At 42.6% G+C, this 27,436-nt stretch overlaps 2 pseudogenes; both read right to left on the bottom strand.

The window, feature by feature from the left end:
• Positions 1–1,527: 1,527 nt before the first annotated feature.
• Positions 1,528–1,646, bottom strand: LOC134967226 (5S ribosomal RNA; annotated as a pseudogene).
• A 2,858-nt stretch (positions 1,647–4,504) lies between these two features.
• LOC134967407 (5S ribosomal RNA) lies at positions 4,505–4,623 on the bottom strand (annotated as a pseudogene).
• Positions 4,624–27,436: the final 22,813 nt, after the last annotated feature.

The raw sequence follows: 27,436 nt of genomic DNA, 5'->3' as shown, positions 1-27,436 counted from the left end.
AAAGCATACAAGCTAATATAAAAACATATAGGACTCATAAAAAATCAAAAAAGGAGCATAAAAACATAAATTCCCTCAAAGCTTTCGAGTATCATTTAACACAAAGGATAAAAAATATTTTAAAGTATAAAAACACAAAGGAATAAAATAGCGTTCATAAGGATAAAAAAGAGGAATAAAGTAGCTTAACTTTGTTGTGAGGTTAGGTCAAAAAGCAGCACCCAACGCGTTTCGTCCTATCTGAACTTCATCAAGGAGTGATTTGAGACTAGAGACAGACCATGTATATATACCCAAACTAAAAGAGAAGTGATGTGCACATCACTTCCTGTGATCAATTAGCACAAGTGATTAGATGTTACCAAAACATACATTAAGTGACATGTACATGTAGTTGTATTAGTAAGCACCTTAAAACATGAAAAGACAGAGCAAAATGTACAAAGATACTATCTGTAAATCATAAAAGACGCGCAGAGCCGCAGACTTCCTGTCCGGGCTCTGCGTGACGTCATATCCGCCCCACGTCCGGTATCCGGCGCGTCGTACTGCGCATGCGTTAGTCCTGTGTGGCGGAAGTGAGTACGCGGCTTTGTTGTTGATATCCTCTCTACACTGCAGCCTGGTTCAACGGCGGCCTTTTTATGTTAGGTCAGAAACCACAGTCCTTACGGCGGCCATGTTTTTGGAGTCTGAATTAATTATTTGTGGGATGATGCCTGTTTATCACTCGGATCCAGTTCTTTATTGTCTCCATATCAGATATAAAATGAGAGGATGAAAGAAGGGATTAGATCAGTGTAATTTAAAGGTCCACTGTACAAGGGTGTAGTTATTTACATGTTAATATATATTATATTATATGGGACTTGAGATCTACATTATAGAATATACACAAACGATGGAGTTATTGAGAAAACACACAGAAAGAATGATATGAAAGAGTAGTGAGTGGGAAGGAGATAATCCCAAGTATATGAAGAGGTATACTGCTCAGGTAGATTATCAAAGTATACCTAGGTCAAAAAAGGTGAGAAAGGCAGAATAAAATAGCGGACATCTGGGACCAGAGTCCGCAATTAAGGGTCAGATCCCTGAGGGTGCACAAATAAGGTGCAAATTGGTTCATATGAATAATAAATAAAAGATATTAATGATATAAGGAACGTCATAAAACATCATTTATAAAATACACAATTCAGAGCCTTCCACCCGGTCTTCCAAGTAGGTCTTCCATCCTTGTACTAGCCGGGCCCAGCCTTCCTTATCTTCCAAGATCAGACGGCATTGGGCGTCTCCAGGCCGGTATGATTGTAATAGTAGTGTGGAATCATGAGGAGAGGCCTCAGTGTATACAACGGGTTGATATCGGTATCTTGTTTCTTCTTTATTTGTTAGAGAACACTTTAGTTAGATCAAGGACCAATATAGGGGTAGATACTTCCTACAAAAGGATCAGAGTGGCAGTACAGAGTAATACAAAAGCTTGAAGTGAAGTATCCGTAGAATTCAGGTTTCCTGTGAAATCTTTTACAGCACCTGGTCTCCCCTGGAGGTCACCCATCCAGGTACTGGCCAGGCCCAACACTGCTTCGCTTCCAAGATCGGACGGAATTGGGCATGTCCAGTGTGGTATGGCTGTAGTGATGAGGCAAAAGGTCCACCTTAGACTAAAGGCAAAAGGGGGAACAAGGGAAAGGATAAGGAGGATAAGTAAAGTGGGGAACGGCTTGCGTTACAAGAAGGGTGCTATCTCGTTTCCTTCATTGAAGCCATCCGGGTGGAGGGTGTTCAATTCGTATATCCAGAACATCTTCCTCCTAGAGAGGAAGTTGGAAAGATCTCCTCCTCTTTCTCCCAAGGATACCAGTTCAATACCTTTATAGGTTAATGCCTCAGGATCTGAATTATGGCATTGGTGGAAATGTCTCGATACTACATGTGTGAGGACTTTATTCTTTATATTCCTAATGTGTTCTTGGATGCAAAGTTTCAGGACTCTTTTAGTTTTGCCAATGTATTTCAGACCGCACGGACATTCCAGAAGATAGATTACTGATGATGTATTACAGTTTATAAAATGTTTAATCCGGTATTCTTTCTTGGTAGTGGTATTGTGGAAAGATTTTCTATTCTGGTGAAGGTACTTACAAATGTTACATTTGCCACATTTAAAACTGCCCACACATTTTGGCATAGTGTTCCTTGCTTCAGGATTTCTCAGCATGCTAGGTGCCACAAGGTCCTTCAGGCTTTGTGATTTTCGGAACACTAATTTGGGTTCCTTGGTGAGGTAATCCTTCAAAACGGGGTCCATTAGTAAAATGTGCCAATGTTTCTTAAGTGTTTGCTTAATGAAATTCTCATGCCTGCTATATGTCGTGATGAATTTGACAGTATCTTCCTTATTGTCCTTGGATTTATACTTTAGGAGTTCACCTCTTTCCAGATCTTTGGTTCTAGCCGTAGCTCCTTCCAGGAGTTGTGCAGGGTACCCCTTTTCCCTGAATCTTTCCTTGTATACCTCCAGATAGGATGAAACGCGTTGGGTGCTGCTTTTTGACCTAACCTCACAACAAAGTTAAGCTACTTTATTCCTCTTTTTTATCCTTATGAACGCTATTTTATTCCTTTGTGTTTTTTATACTTTAAAATATTTTTTATCCTTTGTGTTAAATGATACTCAAAAGCTTTGAGGGAATTTATGTTTTTATGATCCTTTTTTTGATTTTTTTATGAGTCCTATATGTTTTTATATTAGCTTGTATGCTTTTATAACCAGTTTTGTATAGTGCTTTCCATTGCAATAAATTTGTACACATCTTTTCATACTATTATCCTGCTTTTAGCATTATTTGGCACCATTGGTCGCTCTTTACTACCTCATCCTTTGTCCACGTAACTACTTTCGTAGGTAATTGTACCAGTACCTACATTTATTTGAGGTAACGAGCTGACACCCTGGTAGATTGTAGGGAGTGCCAATTCATCAGGCGGGTTTTTCATTTTTTGCAGTGTTCCCATACTAGTGTTAACATTTAAGATACTGCATCTGTGGCGCTGATACCTTTCCTAGTACACATATATATATATATATATATATATATATATACACTGCATACCTCCCAACATGACCCTCTCCAGGAGGGACAGAATGCTCTTCTTCTGGACTTCCTTCTGACTGTATGATTGCCATCACCCGTAGTGAAACACCTTTCTTATCCATTACCTATACAACAATATATAACCAGGAACCAGCGCTGTTATAGTAAAGGTGACAAACTCCTATGGGTAAGAAGATATCCTGCTTTGTCTCTCACTTGAGAATAACACTTACAGGACATTTCAGTCTCGCATATCCATAAAGGTATCTTTACACACCAAACGGGCTTCTCATTTTCATCAAAACAGACCCCTTAGGATAATGGACACTTACATATACTTTCTTTCTCGCGTTCCCATAAAGGTATCTTTTCTTTCTCACTGGTAAGCTCCAAACAAGAAGATTTCAGCAAGCTCGTGTCCAAAAAGGGATTTTTTAATACATATAAAAAGGTAAAAAATTATACAAAAAAAAACACACTTCACAGGACAATGGATCCCGGTGGCTGATGGAACAAGAGCACGTAACACAACCGGCTGCAGTCAGGTAAGTGTCAAGTATCCGAGCATTCGAATCACCGTTTATCCAGGTCCTGGCATCAAAGTGAAGGATGGCTTCAACGCGTTTCAGGGAGTTCACTCCCCTTTGTCAAGAAGTACCGTCCTCTTCCTGTGCATCAGAATTTATTCATTCTCTAACACCATGCACCTGTTAAAATACGGTGCAGGTGTGACCATTAAAACCCTATATAGAAGAAAGGGGCGACTGGGCACTGGTGTGTGATAGGCTGTTGCTGATATTGAATATATTGAGAAAAAAAACCCAAAAGCGGACAATTAAACTATAGGAAAGAGAGATACAATCTTTCGATAGTAGTCCTTATTGGTGGTGCGCCCAGAGCTAGGGAGTACAAGTACTGGCAATGGGAGAGAGAGAAAGCTCTTGTGTGGGCGCACTCTTGGAAAAAAGAAAGAATTTTTTCAATTAGAGAAAGATAATGTTAAAACATATATTTATTAATCACTTATAATTTATAAGTATGCAAAAGAATGTTCAAAAGTATTAAAATGTTCTGGTCATTAAATCGTGAGAGAGAGATTAGAAAGGTTGCAGCCACTGGATAGTCTGACAGCCGTTTCTCCTGACCAGTACAGTTGTTCTGTATTAATGGGACCCAGAGAGGAGGTCAGTGTACATATTTTAACATAGAAAGACCACTGAATTAGGTCAATTACTATGTACTTTACTGATTACCATCGGCGCCGACAGGCATGCATACAGAATGTATGTCAAAAAAGTCCTAATGAGGAAAGGGATATGAGAAGAAAGAGCAGAAATAGATACAATTAGTGGTGATACTGCTGTTGGTGTCCTCCCTTCAGGGGAAGGGGAATAGTTCCTGTCCTACAACACCGGGTATTCCCAGGGAGTCTCCCCTCCCAGTACTGACCCAGCCCAACGCTGTTTAGCTTCCAAGATCGGACGAGATCGGGCATGGGCAGCGTGGTATGATAGTAGGGAGGATATCTACCAATGAGAGTGCACCTATGTATGAAAATGAAGAGTAACAGAAAAGATAGAATGTGTAGTGCGTGGATCTACTTTCCACGTTAGGCAGGGTAGAACAGCTGTCACTCAGTGGCGCCGTGTACCCTGGATCGGGGATGAGAGTCCACTAGATGATAGGCAGATAGGAAAGAAAAGTAGGATTAAAGATAGAAAAATGTAAGGTTAATTGATCGTTATAATATTAAGGGAACCAATGTCCAATAACGGGATAAATAGGTCAAAAGGAGTTCATAATCAGGATGCAAAATGACTATACATTCTTAGTATACACATACCCTGAGTATATGGCTGAAAAAAACCTAAAATCATTATAGGTAAGAAAAAATGCTTCTGAAAAATGCTGTGTACAATAGGTTTGAGTCAAATTCAGTGGATAGGTAATGCCAGCTAGCCCAACACACACATTGAATAGGACATACTGTCTAAGTCAGATATAGACATGCAGTATACCACAGGTGAAATCACCCTATAGTTACTCAGGTAAATGAACTGGGTTTATGCACACAAGTAACTTGTTTTGTTATTTTGTGTGTGTGACTGTCTCCTCTGACCTATACTGTGCATGCAATGAAGAAATTAAATAAGTGCCTATAACGCAAAAACAGCACAGTAATAGCTTATACTGAAAGTAGAAACCTATATACACATAGGGTCAACCATGCAATGATTGATATATAAAGATAAGAGCCAATATACTCAGAGAGTCAAATGCAGTAAGTGGATGGTAACCAGTGAAGCCTCCATGGGAAGGTCCCGCTGTAGAGTCCGTAGAAAACGCGTTTTGCCCGTGGGCTTGTTCACTTCCGGGACCTCATAGTATAAGCTATTACTGTGCTGTTTTTGCGTTATAGGCACTTATTTAATTGACCTAATTCAGTGGTCTTTCTATGTTAAAATATGTACACTGACCTCCTCTCTGGGTCCCATTAATACAGAACAACTGTACTGGTCAGGAGAAACGGCTGTCAGACTATCCAGTGCCTGCAACCTTTCTAATCTCTCTCTCACGATTTAATGACCAGAACATTTTAATACTTTTGAACATTCTTTTGCATACTTATAAATTCTTGTTTATTCATTGGATCATAGAAGGGTATTTTGTTTTAATTTATAAGTGATCAATAAATATATGTTTTAACATTATCTTTCTCTAATTGAAAAATTCTTTCTTTTTTCCAAGAGTGCGCCCACACAAGAGCTTTCTCTCTCTCCCATTGCCAGTGACCATTAAAACCTAAGCTTTCATCATTCAGCTTAACATAATAAATTAGAACTCACTGGTTTATATGTATCGGGTCCGCACAGTATACACAACGAGTCTGTATAACAAGTAACAGACCAACCGCTACACCTTATTACGTGCCCGATCAAAGCACCATTATATTAAAAAAATGAAAATACACAATCTAATTAAGATAGTTCCCATCTCACCCAATCAGTGGAACAAGAAAGTGTTACGTATTGGTTATAAATATAATGTGAGCAGTGGAAGGAATTAGCGAGATGCCACTTGCTAACAATCTTAATTAAATAGCAAAAGTTAAATGCATATCCCTATTAATGGAAATATGCCGTAAATAACAGTATTACTCGTTTTCTTGATTGACACCATCACTGATTTCAGTAGATAGAAACTTTCTAAAATAAAACATATAACACTCAATTAACATATTAATGGTATTATGGACAATAATAATATCAAGTAATATGCATAAAAAATTCATTTAAATGAAGGAACATTAGTATAGACCAACATCTTTTATAGGCTATTTGTTCAAGAACCGTACGGTGACAGCAAAACATCCGCGCCTGTATGGAGCAGACCCGTCGCTATCCACGACTGTATGCTTGACGAAGAGCCATCACAAGTGTATCAAATAAAAAGAAACAAAATATCCAAAACTACACATTTATAACATACTCAAACAGCAAGGGAAAAAACCTGCCGATACGTATAAGGGAGATATACAGACTAACAAGTGTAGCCAATATAACTAAATGTGCCGTCCCATAACAGACTGAGAAATTAACCCTAAAACGGGGAAAGCAGGTACCGTACATATACGGACCTAAATCATGTGACAGTACTGAGCCAATAACAAAGCCAGAAAACCAGCAATTTGAAAGGCTGAGTTACTAGGGACCTGCATAATAAAATCAACTAAATGCAATGCTTATAGGGTGCGATCCCATACTAGATGGGTATTCGCAGTGTATTTATATTTAATAAACAACCTTATATTAATAACACCAATATTAGACTAATGGTATAGAATTCCCTTGCTGCATAAGGCAAAATGGACAATACAATAACAACCATACATGATTGGATATTTCAAAATTATCTAAAAAGGCACATCCTCCATCCTCACAGATAGAAACAACGATCTAGTGTGGTCCTGCATATGTAGACGCTCCTTAATCTGATCCGACTTTGAATATCCCTTGGAATAGATATTGATTTCCTGTGTCCTCTTTCCATTTGCCATATACAGGTATAACGTCCCAATTTATGTTGCATGGGCATAGATGATATATACCTCGGAGAAGAAGGAGGCAAAAAATAATAACATACAAAACCATTAGTAAAAAGTTTAGATAAACCACTTGGTCTCAAAATCCATATTTAGTCCATTAGGAGTTAAAGTTTTCAATTCAAATATAGTTCTCATCTCCAATTTAGCTTAATTTGACTCAATATTGTGCGTCCTACAACTGCCCTTTGCAATCTTAATTCCACAAAAACTTTTCAGTTCATTTGTGTTGCAGTTATGCTTTTCCTTAAAATGTGCCGACACACTATGTGAATCCAATCCTTTTTTAATATTTCTAACATGTTCATTCATTCTATCCATTAATCTTCTACCAGTCCTTCCTACAATACGTCTGCACATCTGCACTCCAGCAGATAAATAACGTTCTTACTACAACACGTAATAAAGTCCTTTATAGGTAATATTTGTTGTGCTTGATTAGATTTATAGTGTGTTATTTTCTTGTTCTCTGATTTGCAATGTTTACACATACTGCAGCTACCACATCGGTAGAAACCCTTAGACACTATACGAGTTTGTCTCTTTTCTACCTCTAGGGCACTATTTACTAGTATATTTTTAAGATTATCTGCTCCTCTATATACAAAATGGGGCCTATCTTCTACATGTCCTTTTAATAGAGGATCTCTAGTAAGAATCTTCCAATGTTTTTTTATAATGGCCTCCATTTGTTTGTGCTGTGATGTGAATTTATTAATAAACATAACATTTTTCCCCCTATCTTTTAATATTTTCCCTTTCTTAATTATACTTTCTTGTGTCAAACCTCTATTTATTTATTTATTTATTTCTTTAGCCTCTTTTATTAATTTTGCATCATACCCCTTATCTATAAAATCAGTTTCCATAGTTATAGCTTCTACATCAAACATATTTTCTGTAGTACAATTTCTTCTGAGGCGACTAAATTGACTATTTGGTACACTTTTTTTCCAATTAGAATGATGGTTACTATTAAATTCTATGTAAGAATTAATATCTGTATGTTTCCTATAATTTTTAGTTCTTAGACAACCCGCTTCTACATAGACTGTTAGATCTAAGAAATTTACCTCTTCTTGGCTAATCTCAAAGGATAACTCTATATTTCTCTGATTAGAATTTAGGTACATGCAAAAGGAGTCAAGTGACACTCTGTCACCACTCCATATAAACACAATGTCGTCTATATACCGGGCCCAGAGCACCAGGCTTTCACCCCACTGGTGACCTGACCATACAGCTTGGTCCTCCCAGTGGGCCATACTCAAGTTCGCATAGCTTGGTGCCAGCCTGGTGCCCATTGCCGTCCCTGACGTCTGAAGATAGAACTCCCCCTCGTACCAAAAAAAAATATTTTCAAGTATGAGGGATATACCTACATCTATCTATAATGAACATAATTTCCTGAATACTTATACTTTCTTGACTCAGAAAATAATTCATTGCTTGTAAGCCCAAATCATGCTGTATAATGATGTAGAGTGATCTAACATCCGCTGTAACAATAAAATAATCACTCTTCCACTCTACCTCCATAAGTTTTTGTATTGTAGCACCTGTATCTTTCAAATATGACTTAGTTTTTACAACCAAAGGCTGGATCTTACTGTCTATAAATGCTGATAGATTAGACATAATTAGCGCTAGGCTGCAATCTATTCCTTTTTGATTAGTTATCCATTACCTGTTCAACACAGGTGCCGGCAATCATAAATCAAGAGAAAAATCCAGAAGCAGGGCATTGTGTCCCTCCTGGAGAGAGTCATGTTGGCAGGTATGACACTGTATATACAGTCAAACCTGGATATGTGGGAACTGGATAAGTGGAGAACCTCTATTACTGAGACTAATTGTGAGGTCCCGACATTTTTGCACCAATAAACCTTTTAGTAAGACTGTCAAACCTCTTTAACTGGGACTGAATTTCTTGATTATCAGTAATAATCACCGCTATAACTGAGACGATTGCTGTTACGACCTCTTTTAGTGAGATTAGTGGAGTTTATTAACTTCTAAAAATGAGACAACCGCCTTTAGAACCCCTATAACTGGGATTAGTACAGGTTTTGAGTTGACAAGTCTCTACTTCCATTCAGTGATATCAGAAGGGACACAGAAACCAAGCATGTACATAGGGGGTCATTCCGAGTTGTTCGCTCGCTAGCTGCTTTTAGCAGCATTGCACACGCTAGGCTGCCACCCTCTGGGAGTATATCTTAGCTTAGCAGAATTGCGAACGAAAGATTAGCAGAATTGCGAATAGAAAATTCTTAGCAGTTTCTGAGTAGCTCCAGACCTACTCACAGATTGCGATCAGCTCAGGCCGTTTCGTTCCTTGTTTGACGTCACATACACGCCCTGCGTACGGCCAGACACTCCCCCGTTTCTCCAGACACTCCCGCGTTTTTTCCTGGCACGCCTGCGTTTTTCCGCACACTCCCAGAAAACGGCCAGTTTCCGCCCAGAAACACCCACTTCCTGTTAATCACACTCCGAACACTTCAACGATGAAAAATCTTCGTTCGGACGTGAGTAAATCTACTAAGTTTTGTGCTAAAATACTAACCGCATGCGCACTGCGTACCATGCGCATGCGCATTTTTGCCTTAATCGCAACGTTGCAAAAATCGTCAACGAGCGAACAACTCGGAATGACCCCCATAATGTACATATTTTTATTTAGCATTTAGGCACCTCTATAAGTGAGACAAGTACTGTTTGAACCTGCACAAGTGAGAACCTATATAAATGAGACAAACATTTCTTGAACCTGGATAAGTGAGAAACCGGATAAGTGAGAGAGCCTTTGAGAGAAATAAAGTACCAGCCAACCAACTGTCATTTTTCAAACACAGCCTGTGACATGGCAGTTAGGTGCTGATTGGCTGGTACTCATCTCCATCCACTTTCTCTCCATCCAAAGCTTAGCAAATAGATCCCTATACATTCCATCCCTTGAGATTCCACTTAACCAGATTTGACTGTGTGCGTGTGCGTGTGTGTGTGTGTGTGCACTGTAATATATATATATATATATATATATATATATATATATATATATATATATATATAGATATATATATAAAACACTCCCAGGAATGTATTAAATTCATTGTATATATAGTATAATCATCACAACTCAAAATATGTTTATAGGAGCCTTATTTTGAGATTGTGAAGATGATTTTGTGATGACTCGTATTATATATGCATTGTTTTTAATACATTCACGCGAGTAAAGGAAGGAGGTGCTAGTTGCGGAGTCAGTAGAGCGGGCAGAGCTGAGGCGGAGATCACTCCGAGTAAAAAGCACTGCAGCACACATTAGAGCTGAAGAGCCAGATTGAAGTTACTGCCACTTTGCAGGTCCGATGGGGGAGACACAGACTACACGAAATAACCATAAAGAGTAGCACTGTATATCTGTATAGTGTATTACATAACTTAGTTTAAAGCTCTTTGTGGACAGATAGTGTAATTATTGCAGTTTAACTTATGTTTATGAAGTATTTGTAGGAAACAGTTATTGAAATGTTGACATTGTTACAAAACTAACTTTTGTGACAGAGCAATCAGCAATCAGTCTAACAAAAACAAATCATTTAAGTACAACAAACTTGGTTTAAGTTCAGAACATGAGACCCCCTGGGTTAGCATAACTAAACTTCTTCAGAACATCAATAAACTTGTTTAGAACATTAAATCGTGTCCATACTTGCCTACTTTTGAAAAAGCATTTCAGGGAGATTGTGAAAGTAACACCTATCAGCGCAGACGTGTACGGCTACATCTGAGAAGCGTGTCATGAAAATGACTTACATCCAAATGTAAATGAGCCCCAAAGTTAGAAAGATCTACTTGTTGAAGAAAAGACTTATATTTTGCAGGATTTGTTTGTGTATTGTGTTTTACAAGAGGTTCCATATACTGTAAGTAGCCACAAGAAACCTTTAAAATGCATATAGCCATAGGGATCATTGGGGGTCATTCTGACCCGATCGCACGCGGGTCCGATCGGGTCAGAACTGCGCATGCACCAGAGCCGCAGTGCGCCGGCGCATGCCAAACGGCCGAATGCTGTCGGGCTGCTACGATCACCTCTGACTGATTGACAGGCAGAGGCAGTCACTGGGCGGGAGGGTGTGGAACGGCGGCATTTGGCCGCTGTTTCGTGGGCGTGGTCCGGCCAACGCAGGCGTTGCCGGACTGAATGGGGGGCGGCCGCAGCGGCTGCGTGACGTCACATGCAGCCGCTGCGGGCCGGGGAGCGATGAGTAGCTCCCAGCTAGCACGCTAAAGCTGCACTGGTCGGGAGCTACTCTTGAAGTGCAAAGGCATTGCCGCTGTGCGATGCCTCTGCACTTCTGCGGGGGAGGGGGGGCGGCACTGACATGCGGGGCGGGATAGCCCTGTGCTGGGCGTCCCCCCGCATGTCAGTGTGAATGATCGTAGTTGTGCTAAATTTAGCACAGCTACGATCATCTCGGAATGACCCCCATTGTGCCTTATAACCAATATAGGGAAATGTATGTATCTATGATTTCTTTTTTTCAGGGAGATTGAGGGACCATTCATGGAGTGAGGGAGATTGCTACTATTTCAGGGAGTCTCCTGCAGAATGAGGGAGGGTAGGCAACTATGACGTGTACTCTTGTGGGCTCGCTTCAATTGCCACATTTCGTGCATGGGTTACTATTCCCAATAGATGTCTGAATGGATGGTGTTCTGAGGCAGTTTAGTTATGCTAGCCGAGAGGCTCCCATGTTCTGAACTTAAGTCCAAACTGTTTATTTATACCGAGTGTACTTTCTAATTTAATATCCAGGATACGCGAACCTGCTTAGTGTTATTCATAGCAAAACTAGAATAGCTGAGCTGTATATAATTCTAGGTTACATGTTCTAAAGTACTGTTTCAATAATTAAAGTGTTCTTCTATAAAAACTGAGTGTTTATTGTTATTGGGGTCAGGTTTTCTTCACCTCTCTGCCAGGGAAGGGTAAGGAGTGGCTACTGGAAGGTGCCATCCTACACGAACCACCGAACCCCATCAGTGAAAGTATTGCTAATGGACCATGGACCAAAATGGAAATTGTTTATGCATTCTGATCGGGTGGTATTCATGTGACCGCCGGTCAGCTGACCGACAGTCACATGACCTCCTCCACCAGCCCGATGGGTCACTATCCCGATGGTCGGCATGCCGACCAACAGGGACTATTTCCACTTGTGGGTGTCCACGACACCCATAGAGTGGGAATAGAACCCGTGGGGACCGCAGGTCGCCACCGAGCCCGCAGCATGGCGATCGCAGCGAGCCCGCAAGGGGCTTGCTGCACTCGCCCCTCCCCGCCGGGATCCCGGCGTCAGTATGCTGCCGGGATCCTGGCGTCGGTAAGCTAACAGGCGGTCTCCTGACCGCTGGTCAGCAATACTACACCCATTCTGATCCACTTATGTTATAATGCAATACTTCACATGTGTATAACTAGGGCCGGTTCTGGGGCTTTGCGCGCCCCGGGCGGCAATGGGGGGCGTGGCTTTGTACAGGGGGCGTGGTCATTTACGCCCCCTGTACAGACTACTGCAGCGCTCTGAAATGTGCCCCCCGCTGCCCGCTGCCCCCTGCTGCCGCTAGCCGCTGTGAACCCCTACATGGAGAAGTCCTTTAATGTGCGGTACGCGATGACGTCATCGCGCACCGTACAGCAAAGGTCCTCTCCACGAAGGGAAACTAGACGCGTAACGTCTAGTTCCCTTCGTGGAGAGGACCTTTGCTGTGCGGTGCGTGATGACGTCATCGTGCACCGCACAGTAAAGGACCTCTCCACGAAGGGAAACTCTAGTTTCCCTTCACAGCGGCCAGCGGGGGGCAGCGGGGGGCACAGCAGCAGCGGTTCTTGCCCTGGTGCGGCACCCTCCGGATGGTGCCGGCGCCCTCCGGAAGGTGGCGCCCCGGGCAAAAGTCCTGCTTGACCGTGGCAAGATCTGCTACTGTGTATAACATTTAGCAAAGTCGTCCTTGCTATATCAGCTTGCCATGAAAATTGAGAGTATTTACATAAGAAACCATAAACAAGTCTCCTTAATGATAACCATACATGCAAACTGCCCCAGTAGGCAAACCTAGGTGTATGCATAGGGCACCAGGGTGTAGGGAACACCCATAATAGTATCAGACATGGAGGAAAAAAAGATTCTCTGTTGGGGCACTCTTTAGTTATAGAATATAGAGGTTAATTCCGAGTTGATCGCTCGCTAGCTACTTTTAGCAGCCATGCAAACGCATAGTCACTTCCCACTGGGGAGTGTATTTTTTTACTTTGCAGAAGTGCGAACGCCTGTGCAGCAGAGCGCCTGCAAAAACATTTTGTGCAAAACAAGACCAGCCCTGGACTTACTCTTTGTGTACATTGATTCTAATGTTGGAGGGTTGGCTTTTGACGTCACACACACGCCCAGCGTTCGCCCAGCCACGCCTGCGTTTTCCCTGGCATGCCTGCGTTTTTCCAAACACTCCCAGAAAACAGTCAGTTGACACTCAGAAACGCCCCCTTCCTGTCAAACTTCCTGTGTTGTGCCGTACGACTGAAAGCTTCTCTAGAACCTGTGAAAAACCACAAAGGACTTTGTACCCGTACATCACGCGTGCACATTGCGGTGCATACGCATGCACAGAAATGCCGATTTTTAGCCTGATTGCTGTGCTGCGAACAACGGCAGCTAGTGATCAACTCGGAATGACGCCCATAATGTACAGATAAAATGTAACTTTTATTTAATTAGTTAAAATTATATACAGTTGTAGCCATCAAAACAAAAGGAAATTATAACAATACTGTATATTGTTATAATTTGCTTTTGTTTTCTTTTGATTGATATGACTGTCAGTGGGCCTAATTCAGACCCGATCGCTGCAATGGCAGCGATCGCAGTCTGAAGCCCTTTTAATTGTACACACGTGCAGGCTGAGAAAGCATCTCACTGCTGCGATCACCTCTGTCTGATTGACAGGCAGAGGCGGTAGCGGAGTGGGAGGGAGCATGGTCTGGACAGTGCAGGCATGTCCGGACTGTTGCAGGGGCAGGCCGCAGCAGCTGCATGACATCACACTCAGCCGCTGCAACCCAGACCATGACGTGAAGCTTCCTGCCAATGCAACTACGTTGCGCAGACAGGGTGTTACTTGGCGGTTGCGAAAGCATTCCCGTCGTGCAATGCTCTCGCACCTGTGCGGGATGCAGGTAGGGCCTGACATGCGGGGCGGACTAGCCCTGTGCTGGGCGTCCCCCCGCATGTCAGAGAATCTGATCGTAAATGGGCTAAATTTAGCACATCTGCAATCAGGTCTGAATCAATATTTGTAACTAATTAAATAAAAGTAATATTTTATCTGTACATTGGATTCTATAACTGAAGAATGTCCCAACAAAGGGGGTAATTCTGAGTTGATTGCAGCAGGAACTTTGTTAGCAGTTGGGCAAAACCATGTGCACTGCAGGGGAGGCAGATATAACAAGTGCAGAGAGAGAGAGATTTGGGTGTGGTGTGTTCAATCTGCAATCTAAATTGCAGTGTAAACATAAAGCAGCCAGTATTTACCCTGCACAGAAACAAAATAACCCACCCAAATCTAACTCTCTCTGCAAATGTTATATTATTGCCCCACCCCCCCTGCAGTGCACATGGTTTTGCCCAACTGCTAAAAAATTTCCTGCTGCGATCAACTTGGAATTACCCCCAAAGATTCTTTTGTTTTTATTTCATCTTACTGACTCTGGGCGCATCACCAATGACATAATTGAATGTTCCCAAGTAGGGACTTTATTACAGGTTAATGTTGGTTTCTCATGCTATGCTTAAATATTAGCTAATTATACATAAAGTCCTGTTCCGAATCATCCCCTTGGTTTTGAACACCCAAAATAGTGTATGAATGATATAATGTCCCTCACTCAGTACCTTATTGTCATTGCATTGCCCCAACACTGAACACCGATGCTAATATGAAGGGGCAACAGCCCCTGCAAAGCTTGTCTGCTGCTCCTCTATATTTGTAATGGTCTTAAGGTGAGATGCTAGTCTATGATGTTATAACTCAGCATCACACTCACAGATCCATGCGGCCTTTCTCCCTTTTCATACTAAGTAAGAAGAAGAAATGGTCAAAGCTTGGGGTGCATGGAGGAGGACCCCGGATAAAGAGTGCAGTCCGTCTCCCCTTGTTGAATGGATCGAAAGGCTCATTCATTGCATGGACTGCTTAGTTTACCCTGGTGCACTACAAGTACTACAACAGTCTGCTTGTGTTGAAAGGTTCCTGATTTTAAAAGCTGATTCATTGTATAAACTGCTTAGCCTAACCTAGTGCACTACAAGTACTACAATGGCCTGCTTGTGTTGAACTGTTCCTGATTTTAAAAGCTCATTGAATATATGGGCGGTTATGCGCCCTACATACAGGGTGATGTTGCAGAGCGATATGAACATTCTCGTTCATTAATGAATGAAAAATCATTAATATCGCTCAGTATGTATGCACCAACGATGAACAATGCGTGGCCCTGTGGTCGTTCATCGTTGGTTTTCCATCGTTTTGCAATGCAAGCCAATTTAGATGATATTGAGATTGATCATCGTCCAAATTGCTTTCGGCGCCCAGTGTGTAGGGCGCATGAGTCTAATCTGGTGCGATACAAGTAATAAGATGGCCTGCTTGTGTTGAACTGTTCCTTATTCAAAAGCTCATTGATTGCATAGGCTGCTTAGCTTAACCTGGTGCACTGCAAGTACTACAACAGCCTGCATGTGTTGAACTGTGGGCCTAATTCAGGTCTGATTGCAGCAGCAAATTTGTTAGCTAATGGACAAAACCATGGGGGGTTATTCCGAGTTGATCGTTCGCTAGCAACTTTTTGCTGTGCTGCGATCAGATAGTCACCGCCTATGCGGGAGTGTATTTTCGCTTTGCAAGGGTGCGAACACTTTTGCAGCCGACGGTACAAAAAAGTTTGTTGCAGTTTCTGAGTAGCTCTGGACTTACTCAGCCACTGTGATCACTTCAGACATTTTGGTCCCGGAATTGACGTCAGAAACCCGCCCTGCAAACGCTTGGACACGCCTGCGTTTTTCCAAACACTCCCAGAAAACGGTCAGTTGACACCCATAAACGCCCTCTTTCTGTCAATCACCTTGCAATCGGCTGTGCGCATGGATTCTTCATTAAATCCATCGCCCAGCACCTTTCCTCTTTGTACCCGTACGACGGACCTGCGCATTACGGTGCATGCACAGTTTTGCCGAGTTTTAACCTGATCGCAGTGCTGCAAAAAGTTGCTTGTGAGCGATCAACTCGGAATGACCCCTCATGTGCAGATATAACATGTGCACAGAGAGTTAGATTTGGGTGGGGTGTGTTCAAATTTAAATCTAAATTGCAGTGTAAAAATAAAGCAGCCAGTATTTACCCTGCACAGAGACAATATAACCCACCCATATCTAACTCTCTATGCAAATGTTCTATCTGCCCAACCTGCAGTGCATGTGGTTTTGCCCATTAGCTACCAAATTTGCTGCTGCAATCAGATCTGAAGTAGGCCCTGTGTTTTATTTAAAGCTCATTTATGTGCATAGACTGTTATACAATTGATTGCTTAAATTGTGATTACCTAAGTGTTTGATACTGTTTCAAATTTTAGCACTGTGTATCAATTTTTCTCATTTGCCATTTGTGAACAAATAAAACAGTGTTGTACCTTATTGAGGCATCTCTGTAGTTGCTTACTAAGTTTTACTTGCTACTCCATTAGTAACTATGCAGTCAATTTATCCTAAGGGATTCCTAAAAGAAAATAATTTAACTGTCCTACAGGAAAACATGACTTGAGAATCCAGTGGTGCACACAGGAGGGGTTTCTGAGCACCCTGACAAACCTTTTTTTATGCCTAATTTTGAGGACCACAATTTTCAAGGAATTGCAAATTGCAGGTTGTGTGGCAGATCTTTCCTGCTCTGTGCTTGCGTCTCCTTCTGATCTTATTCTCCAGTCCATCTCCGTGCCTCCACTGTTGAAGACTCCCTGCTACTACTTCCAGGGATTAATCTTATTAACGGGTATTTCAGCTGTCACAACGTCTTCCTGGTGGCACTTGCAAGCGCTTAATAAAAGTTTAGATAATTCCAATTATAGTGGGTGTGTATACATAATTATATATATATATATATATATATATATATATACATACACACACACACAATATGGATGTGATAAGGGATACCAACGTTTGGGATGCAGCCCAATGGTCAGCATCCCGACTTCCCTAAACCTCCCTTCCCGCAGCCTAACCCTAACTTTTTCCCTGCAGCCTAACTGTAACCCCCCCTTCCCGTAACCTAACTCTCCCTTCCCTGCAGCCTAACCCTAACCATCCCCCTGCAGCCTAAATCTAACCTCTACCCCCCCCCCCCCCTCCCCATCTCCACCGCACCCAAAACCTAGGAGTTCCCGGCTTACTTACATTCGGGATGTTGGCGGTCAGGATTCCGACGTTAGCATTCCAAGTGGTGTTGGAGTTCCAGCGCCGGCATTCTGCCTGTGTGTCAGGATTACGGCGCTGGGATTTTGAGCACCAGCATCCTGACCGCATCCTATATGTTATTTTATATATATATATATATATATATATATATATACACACACACACACACATACACAAACACAGTAGTTTGACGGACCCAGCATATACTGGGCCACCTCAGTCTCCACCCCATACTTGGTGCCACCTATTTCTGGAAACCCTCCTATGCAAACCTGCTTTTGCCCCTGGAATTGACCACAATGACAGATGCTTAGACACTTGTGATAGCCCGTGAGGCCAGCCATTACACTGAGGAAGATCCCACTGGTTTCCAGATTTTGTGAGTTTATAACTACATAGGCCTACCATGACACTGTGCACTATTGTATAGCAGGATTTAGAAAGGACAATAAAAGACGTGTATGTTCACATTATTAATAACATTTCTTCTCCATTGGGAATACTGTCTAAATCATTACATTATGCACAGCGTTTCCCGCCCACCTATTTCCCAACTATACAATCATTTTAAAACCAGCAAACTGTTTAGTTTGCATCTCTGCGTTTTTGGCCAATAAAATGTCATGTTAATCTGTTTTCATTTTCTGCCTGCAGCAGAGAGTTCGGGATCACTAGTGTAATATGAGTCATTTCATACTTTTTTCTTAACATAGATTGGAGTTTTTGGCACAAAAATCTGGAAAGGAAATCCAACTGTTAGAAGAGATCATTTTCTTACAAACTTGTCCCTCTTACACAATTCTAATCCTCTTTTACAAAGAGGTCTGTTTTAGTTTTCGATGCTATTCTCCTAGTCTTATTGACTGGAAACAGTTTTCATGGAGTTGGACTCTGGTACTGATTCCTGCTTGCGGTTTGTGTTGTGATCTCCTCTTTCAAGATTTCATAGCTATAATAAGTTTATATACAAGTTGCAGCAATATATGGAAGAATCTACCACTCTGCTTGAGATGTGGCCATAAATCATGGTTTGCAAAGATGATAAATTACTTTTTCATTAGGTGATGACTGTACTCCCTGTTAAGTGCTGTTATTATCTGACCACTTGTTCTGCCATTCACCATAAACATGTGACCTATCCTTATAAGTGTTGATTGTAACTGCCACGTGTCATGGCCAGGGGACTCACCTCCGGTGATGGTCTCCGGATGCTCTCTGTCAGATGGCTAGTGCTGCGGCGGCGGTCTGTGAGGGCCACTGGTGTGCTGCAGCTGAGAGGGAGCTGTTGACTGTGCGGCCTGCTGCCACTGGAGCACTGTGCAGGGAGGCTGCTTGTGTAAGATCCCATGCTCTGGAGCACTGCACAGGGAAGCTGCCTGAACAAGATCTCTTTCTCTGGAGTGTCTGGGGCCGCCATGTTGGAGAACAATTCATAGTAGCCAATGGGATTTGGTCTCTGGTCTCTCAAGCCAATCACAGGCTGAGCTCTCTGGTAAAAGGGGGCAGTCTGGTTTCAAACCTTGCCAGTGCTTTATGTTTCTGTTTCTATCCCTGTACAGGTGTCCTAGCTCTGCGCTCCCACAGGTCTACCTGTGTCCCTTGGATTTTCAGCTCCACGGAATTGTCACCTCGGCTGTGGTTTGCTGCACAACTGCCAGTGGTTACCCCAGCCCCGCGGGTCACAGCCTGCCACTTAAGACAGTGTCTCCTGGAGTCCTAACTGAGGAGGATTTCCCAGCAGTCCTGTAGTGCTCTTTAGCTACGTCTAACAATCATCCATTCTGCAAAACTCCTGCAGTGCTCTTCAGCCATGTATAACAATAATCCATTCTGCAAAACTCCTGCAGTGCTCTTCAGCCAAGTCTAACAATCATCCATTCTGCAAAACTCCTTCAGTGTTCTTCAGTCACGAGAACTAACTATCCCAAAGTACAAACTCAGTCAGACAATCATTATTATACGGACTCTTTCAATAACTCTGCCCATGATTACTGTGCATCCTAATCTTTTTGAATTCTTCATCTTTGTTCTTTAAATATTTGCCTTTAAATGTCTTTTCATTAATAAAAGCAAATGAGAAGATGCTACATTCGTCATCCTCGTTTTCTCCTCACAGAGGTATGCACTTCTACCGCTAGCACACATCCAACGGATTCACAAACTCTAACGTCTGTGACAGTAACCACTGGCCAGATGGATCTGACGGGTGAGCAAGCATCTGGAAGTAATGCCATGGCCGATATTCTGTCTTGTCTAAGTGAACAAGAATCCATGCAAATATAACTGGTTCAAGCCATGCAATCTATGTCTGCTCATCTGGATGCGCCTCATGTTGCTATTATGTCATCTTAGGTTCCAGCTCCTGTAACTTCTCCAGTGTCAACACTGCCAGCACCAGTTCCAGTATCTCGCCTACAATTACCACCTCCTAGTAAATTTGATGTGAACCTGAAGTTATGCAGAGGATTCTTAAATCAGTGCGAGATTCAATTTGAATTGCAGGCTGCCAGTTTTCTGTCTTGTTAAAGTTGATTAATTTACAGGAAAAAAAGCTATAACTTTTACACTAAAACCTTAGCCGCTGCGGCTGCTGGATGTAATCCTTAACCTACGTACTTTTTACCCAGTTAGCGTACACAGGCCTGTACCGTGTACGCACCTTGCGTACACACGCCGCAATGGACGTACAAAATACACACTTTGCACACACACACACCGACACACTGTAAGCACAATGCAGCTACACGTGTGGCTGAAATACACCTTAAACCTTAGCAGGAAAGGGACACGACACCAATTGTATTTAAATATGTTGGGGTCCGACCCACCAACAATTATTTACTAACAGGGGGTTACAATAGTAATACAATTCACAATAAGAGATACAGGCTACAATCAATGATACATACGTTTGTTCGCAAGAGCCACCCAGTCCCGGTCCTCGGTCAATCAAGATAGATGACTTTCAGAGAATGTGTGACCGGCCAGGCAGCTTGGCTTTTTATACATTTGTCCAGTTCATGATACAATAGAAACTGTAATCTCTTCACCTATAGGTCACTAGAATGGTCATTTACAGTACAGGAGGGGTCATAGGTCAGTTTGAATAGGTGGGCAATGCCTGGTCCAGGTGTACTTGCAGTTGGTCTCCACTGATTTCCCGCAAAACATCAGGAGTACAGTAAATACAGTTAATATTAATATTCTGTTCCTGCGCATATCTATGCGCAGGAGCGTGCTATCTTCTGCAAACAGCTACCGGAATATTGCTCTTAAAATACCTTACAGCTGGATACCAAACACCACCTCCTAACCTAATGCTGTCCCCTCATATTCTGTAATGGTGAATTCCTTTGTTATTATACCCTTTTAGCAAGTATAACTCGCTGGTGTGGTGCATGCAGGCTATGTGTAAATCGTGCACTATGTGGATTAAATATGAAATGTGTCTTTGTGGCTTTTCCATACGAATACAAATGCTACTCATACCATGCGCTAACACACCCTACCGCTTGAGCGGTTATATGCAACTTGCTGGCATGTGCACGCACCTCAGAATAAGCACGCTCACGGAGGCCATCTGTGTGGTGTTTGCATGTGCCGTGTATGGCTGAAATATTTTCGACTTCAACAGTCCACCCTTTGGCAGTTATCAATAACTATATATACAAGTTTGGATGATCGGGGGAGAGTTGTAGGTGGGAAATGTATAGCCCAGTGGGATAGTACAAAGCATGTATGTACGAATCAATGTCTGAGGGGCATGTATCATCGTGTGCCGTATATGTTCTAAGTAAACTTTGAGGTATTGCGAAGTATACATTAAATCCTTCTTATCCCGTATTAAGGGTCTTTACTTGGGCAAACAAACACTACCGAGCTCCTTTCGGGCAAGGGCTTTTGACCCTCACCTTTTCAACTTCTTATTTCAACAAATGGGGAGCTCATTTATCTGATGATACATGGAGGGGGAACATATGTGAGTGCTAATATATGTGGATAACACCTGTCGACTATGTGTGTCATTAACTGAGGGTTGCAATGAAGGTAAGACACATATATAAAAATACATTCACATAACATTGGGTATGGATGACGTCTTTTCCGGTTGGATGTTTCTGGGTAGAGGGGGAAACAGAGAGAAATTTTGAAAGAAACAGGCCATGAAATTCATTTGCAATCCTTATCATGTCACTGTCTCTACGGATGGATCATAAATCAAATCTGCTGCTGTAACAATGGCCTCGCTCCTTAGACTCATCAAATTTGTGCCGTGCTTGCGCCGCGACAAGATTCTAACACACCTGAGAGAAACTTTCTCACACTCATAATTACATTCTGTGCCCACTCTCCTAACCCTGAGAACCATTTGCGTGGGTTTAACCATGAGACCCAGCCGGTCAGTTCATTACCCACAGCCGTCAAGGTAAGGTTGTGTTTCCTCCTTAACTCCCACTTCAACTGCAAGATCTCATCCATCTTTTGATTGATGATCTCCGTGGGGTCGTCAGTGCTATTTGTTATGTACATACAGCACTTCACACCATATTGAGTTGCCAGAGTAACACAGTACCCACCTGTCACTGCCGTAACGTAATTAAGGACCATCCTATGCTGGATCAGCTCCTTCTTGTAGGCTTGTAACTCCCTTCCCGTATACCTGAAGGTGTCATATACATCTCAGTGATATTATCTATCAAGTTCGCTAGCGCATAGATGTACCTATGAATTATAGTTCCTATGGCAGTTCGGGTGATATCTAATGCGAGAAGGAACTGAATCCCAGTGGATTCATGGATCAAATCAGAGGCTGCGTGCTCTGCCCTATCTATGAGGTGTCTCTTGATGATGTGTGCATACTGGGTATGAGTATAAGGAGTCTGAGCGTTGCGGTGAATGTCTTTCATTTTATCGTGCGCTATGGTCATGACCTCTGGTAGTACTCTCCCAATATAGCACAACCCCTCAGAGCTGGAAGTAAGTCACTTGTACGCTTTCCTCCCACATATGAAATAGGCATCATCTAGGAGAACATAGGGGACAAAATGTAACATCACCATTTCGCAAAACTTCCATGTAAAGAAACCAATCCCTAGTTCTCTCATTTGCTCAGTACAAGTATCAGGCTGGATGATATGGGCACAATACCCCTGCGATACCTTTCCAACCCACATGGTCTTGCTCCCACGTGTATACCAGTACCGAAAATACTTTCCACTGTTGGCTATCTTGCGTACAAGTTCAGAGTTGATAGGAATCCTATCAGCTCTGTGTGAAAAGGTCATTATCTGGTTATTCCAAGTCACTTCCCAATTTCCTGGTTTTCGGAAATTGGAAACATTAAAACACAACAGGGACCTATCTACGTTGTACTGGTGGAGCTTCAAGCTAGGGGGCCTAGATATATTGAATTTCTTGTCCACCGGTCTCCCACCCCATAATTCGAGTACCTCATCTATCGTTAAAGGGTATGGTACTAATCCTGACTTACTCTGTCCTTGAGGTACCTGTGTGCACACCCAACATTCGGTTTGGTTTAAGACCTTACCCACTAATGAGTGGTAATCACTCAACGGATGTCGGCCCATGTCAATATTACTGTTTGACTGAAATCTCTGGATGCACCCATCTTCGACTATGTTCTCGCAATTTCTACATATACAATATTTGTCAGTGCCTCCGAGTTCCGTGACTACCAGAGCGCTAACTGATACCAGCCTTTACTAGAGTGATGTGCTGCTCCTGAGATCCTACAAATCCGTACTCGCCATCAGAACCCATTCCAGATCCTTGCTCGACGTCTCTGGGACCCTCACCAAAACAGATTGTCCTGATCAAAAACAGAATTACCAGAAAAACACGAAAACGCAGTCTCTTGAGGTAGATCCATTTTGTTAAGAAGCAAGAAGAAAGAAATAAGAGAGGAAATAAAAAGAAAAAAGCAGTGGGGGTGAAAAAAGAAAATGGTACGACAACCGTCCTTGATCTTGCTGTTCTCCGCGCTCAGGTGCCGTTCAACAGTCTTGCTTCTCAGCTTTCCCGGAATAGACTCTCTAGTGATTCGAGGTTCTCTTCACCTTTATCTTTGTCACGAGTTTTCTCCGGGTCAGCGACCTTCTTGCAGTGGGACGAGTGGACCCAAGTCTCTCTCTCTCTCTGCATGCTGTCGTGCTGGTCAACAAAACTTGATACAGTCCTTCCCACCTGTCCATGAGGCAACCTGAGCGTAGAAAATTTTTAATCATCACAGGCTCAATGTCATGACAATTACTGTTCGGTAGGTCAGGAATCACTAGCTTTAGATTTCTTTGTTGATTTCTCAGCTGCTGGCTCATCCTAACCAAGTATTGCACAGTTATTTCGTTATTGCACTTCAAATCATCCTGGGGGTCTATCACTACATGCGGTTGTCGACCAAAAAGAACTTCAAAGGATGATAAGTTAAGCGGTGACCTGGGAGTGGTTCTGATGCTGTACAACACTAGTGGCAAAGCATCTGGTCACAACAATCCAGTCTCAGTCATCACTTTGCTCAGCTTATTCTTAATAGTGCTGTTCATTCTCTCCACCTTCGCACTTGCCTGTGGCCGGTAGGGAGTGTGCAGCTTGCTATTAATACCCATCAGTTTGCACATGGCCTGAAAGACTTCACCTGTAAAATGGGTACCCCTATCACTTTCAATCATTCTAGGGATACCATATCTGCACACAAATTCTTGCACGATTTTCTTTGCAGTGAACATAGCAGTATTTGTGGCAGCAGGGAATGCTTCTACCGAGTTTGAAAAAACATTGGTACAAACTAACACATATTTCAAATTCCTACAGGGTGGTAACTGTATGAAGTCGATTTGTATTACCTAAAAAGGTCCGTCTGTAGGAGGGATATGGGATGGCTCTGTTGGTATTGCCTTACCAATATTCTTCCTCAAGCAAGTAAGACATGTCATTGCTTTCTTACCAGCATGAGAAGAGAACCCTGGTGCACTCCAGTAGGCTCTTACCAGCTTGCACATACCCCTCCTTGCCCAAATGAGTCAGACCGTGTGCCGTCTCAGCTAGACTTGGAAGACATGCTCTGGGTGCCACTGGCTTACCGTGTCCATCTGTCCAAGGTCCTGAAGACTCCTGACCATATCCCTTCGCCTTCCAGTCTGTCTTTTCCTGTAGGGAACACAAATTTTGCATTTCAATTAACTGTTGTGTGTTATCAGTTGTGTGAATTAAAAACATCTCTGGATGAGAGAAGAGAGGGGAATAATAATAAAAAAAGAAAATGTCAGGTTTGCCATTCACCAACAGGCTGTCACACCATCATGCATATCGGTGTCTGTACACAGTGTCCCTTCACCAGTATTCCCATTCTCCACCCTTTGTGCTTGACCAGGCACACTGCAGTCATACTGGTGCCATTGTGCTGGTGAGATATACTGGATTCGGGAAGAACTCCGAAGGACCAATTAGGCATGTGGTGTTTGAACTGTAATCGGGTCCATGTATTGGACCCTCCTGTCGGTGAACGTAAGATGAAACTGTGAAGAACAGTGACATAGAGGTTGGTAATAGATAACTTTGTAGAGGTAAAGAAGATTTTATAAAATTTGACAACTGGATTGGGCACTACGGGGAATGACTCTCTACTTGGTTTACTCCCCTTAAAAAAAATTCTGTGTTTGTTGTATCGCTCTTGGGACTATCCCAGCCATCAATCCAGTGTCTTGTCCATCCTAAGTTCCTAGGGAACCCGGTATTTTTTCGAGACAATTTCCCCTACCTGTGATGGACATGGATCTAGAACAGTGAAATGCAATATTAGTCTTCGTGGGTGTCTAACATACATTGTACTTCCTGAGCGGGAGCACAATATATGTATTTCATATTTAACAAAGTTTCTGTTACGTTAGTCAGGGGCCATTTCTGATAGGGAAAAGTTTAGAATCATAGAGGCCCCATCTTAACCCCGGCAAGTTTTGTCAAAGGGTAACGTTGCATTTATTTCGTTCTTCCCATTAGCTGAATTTGTGTTTTCTATATGGCTTGTGATTCCTTACTATATGTCCCTTGGTCCTGTCTATGTGTTTAATAATGTGGCTCGTGTTTTCTGTCTAGGGGGTCTATCTTGACTATGTGTCCTACTACTCCTACGATCTCAATAGAAACATATTATTGACGTTTCTTACCATCAGAGGTCTGTGGTTTAGGCTGATGGGACTTCCCTGTAAGAGCCTGTATACTTACAGTCCTCAATCTCTCCTCCTGTTGTTCTTTGCGTATAGCGATATTCTCGTGATGTTCAATAACGCACTCTCTGAGATTATCTACTGTGACCCCTCTCCAATTAGGCAAAGCTGTTTGCCCCCTGACCCTCAATGCCTTATTGAGCCCGTCCATTAGCACAGAGACAGCCACCTCCCTGTAATTCGCATTGTTCCCTATATCCGATGCCCCAGTGTATCTAGCCATTATTTGTAAGGCCCTATGGAAATATTCAGATGTCATTTCATTTTCTCTCTGTTTTATGGAGAAAATTTTGCTCCATTGAACAACAGTAGGAAATACACTCCAAATTGCAGGTGGATTTGCCTTACATTCTCCTGATTGTACTCATCAGTGAGAGGCACTTCTGCATCTAATTTACAATCCATTATGAATTTTGGGATGTCAATATTTGAGGGTAAACACACTCGTAGCCCTGTTCGCCAATCTTTATTTGTGGGCCCATGGGAGTTACCTAATTCTTTAATGAATTTCTGGCATCCGACTAGATCTTTTCTGGGATCGGGGAATTCATAATTGACCGCAGCTCTGATCTGGTCCACGGGCAATACATTACATTATTCCTGGTGAGGGTTACTCCCTGACTATCGGTCCTCCTATTGGGAGTTACTATTTCCAAGACAGGATGTAACCCAACCATTCCATTCCTAATTTGCTAACTGTGAGGTGTTAATGTCTCTGTGTAATGAACAGTCTCGCACTTACCGGTAGCTGTGATCTCCCCAGTCCTTTCAGTGGAAGACACCATCACTGCTCTTATTAGTTGGGCCGTGCCAACCTGAGTTTCCTGTAAGGTGACTGCCTGGATGAGGGCTGAGATTAGGCTGGATCTTTCATCTTCCTGTGACCTATAACCTTGGAGAGAACTTAGGACAGGGTACAATATACATGGGTTAGGGATAATACATTTTACATGAATGTCCCTATGGTTTTCCAATGCACCATTGATTGTAGCCATTTTCTCCCCTTCGACCTGTATCGGTAATGGTGTGCTCGTAATCACATTCCTGCCAGGTTTGGAACTTGCTGTGCGAGTCAGTTCCCTTTGCACCTCCCCCTCTTGCTGCCACAGATTTAAACAGTCATTATGTCTGACCCTTTATTTTCTAGATTTGATCAGACATATTCTAATACCTCCCAGAGGAAGACCCTAACAGGTCGAAACGCGTTGGAGCTACCCATCTATACTACATTGGACTGAGGACGAATATTCACTACAAAGAAGGACAGTACTGCTAATCCTTTCCGCAAACCATCCGGTCACGTGATCCGGAGTTCCGGAAGCAACCGGTTGCCAGGCGACGGAAGAAGCCCGAGACAGAGGAGAGTGGAAGGCGGAGGGGAAGGGAGAAGGTAAGTCCCTGTAGGAGGAGGAGAGGCGCGGCCAGCCGCTCGGAGAGCCCCGGCCGGGT

The sequence above is a fragment of the Pseudophryne corroboree genome, chromosome 10, assembly GCF_028390025.1.
Source record: "Pseudophryne corroboree isolate aPseCor3 chromosome 10, aPseCor3.hap2, whole genome shotgun sequence".
Taxonomy (NCBI): Eukaryota; Metazoa; Chordata; class Amphibia; order Anura; family Myobatrachidae; genus Pseudophryne; species Pseudophryne corroboree.
The sequence above is the reverse complement of the archived record's forward strand: the minus strand, read 5'-3'. Positions and strand labels throughout refer to the sequence as shown.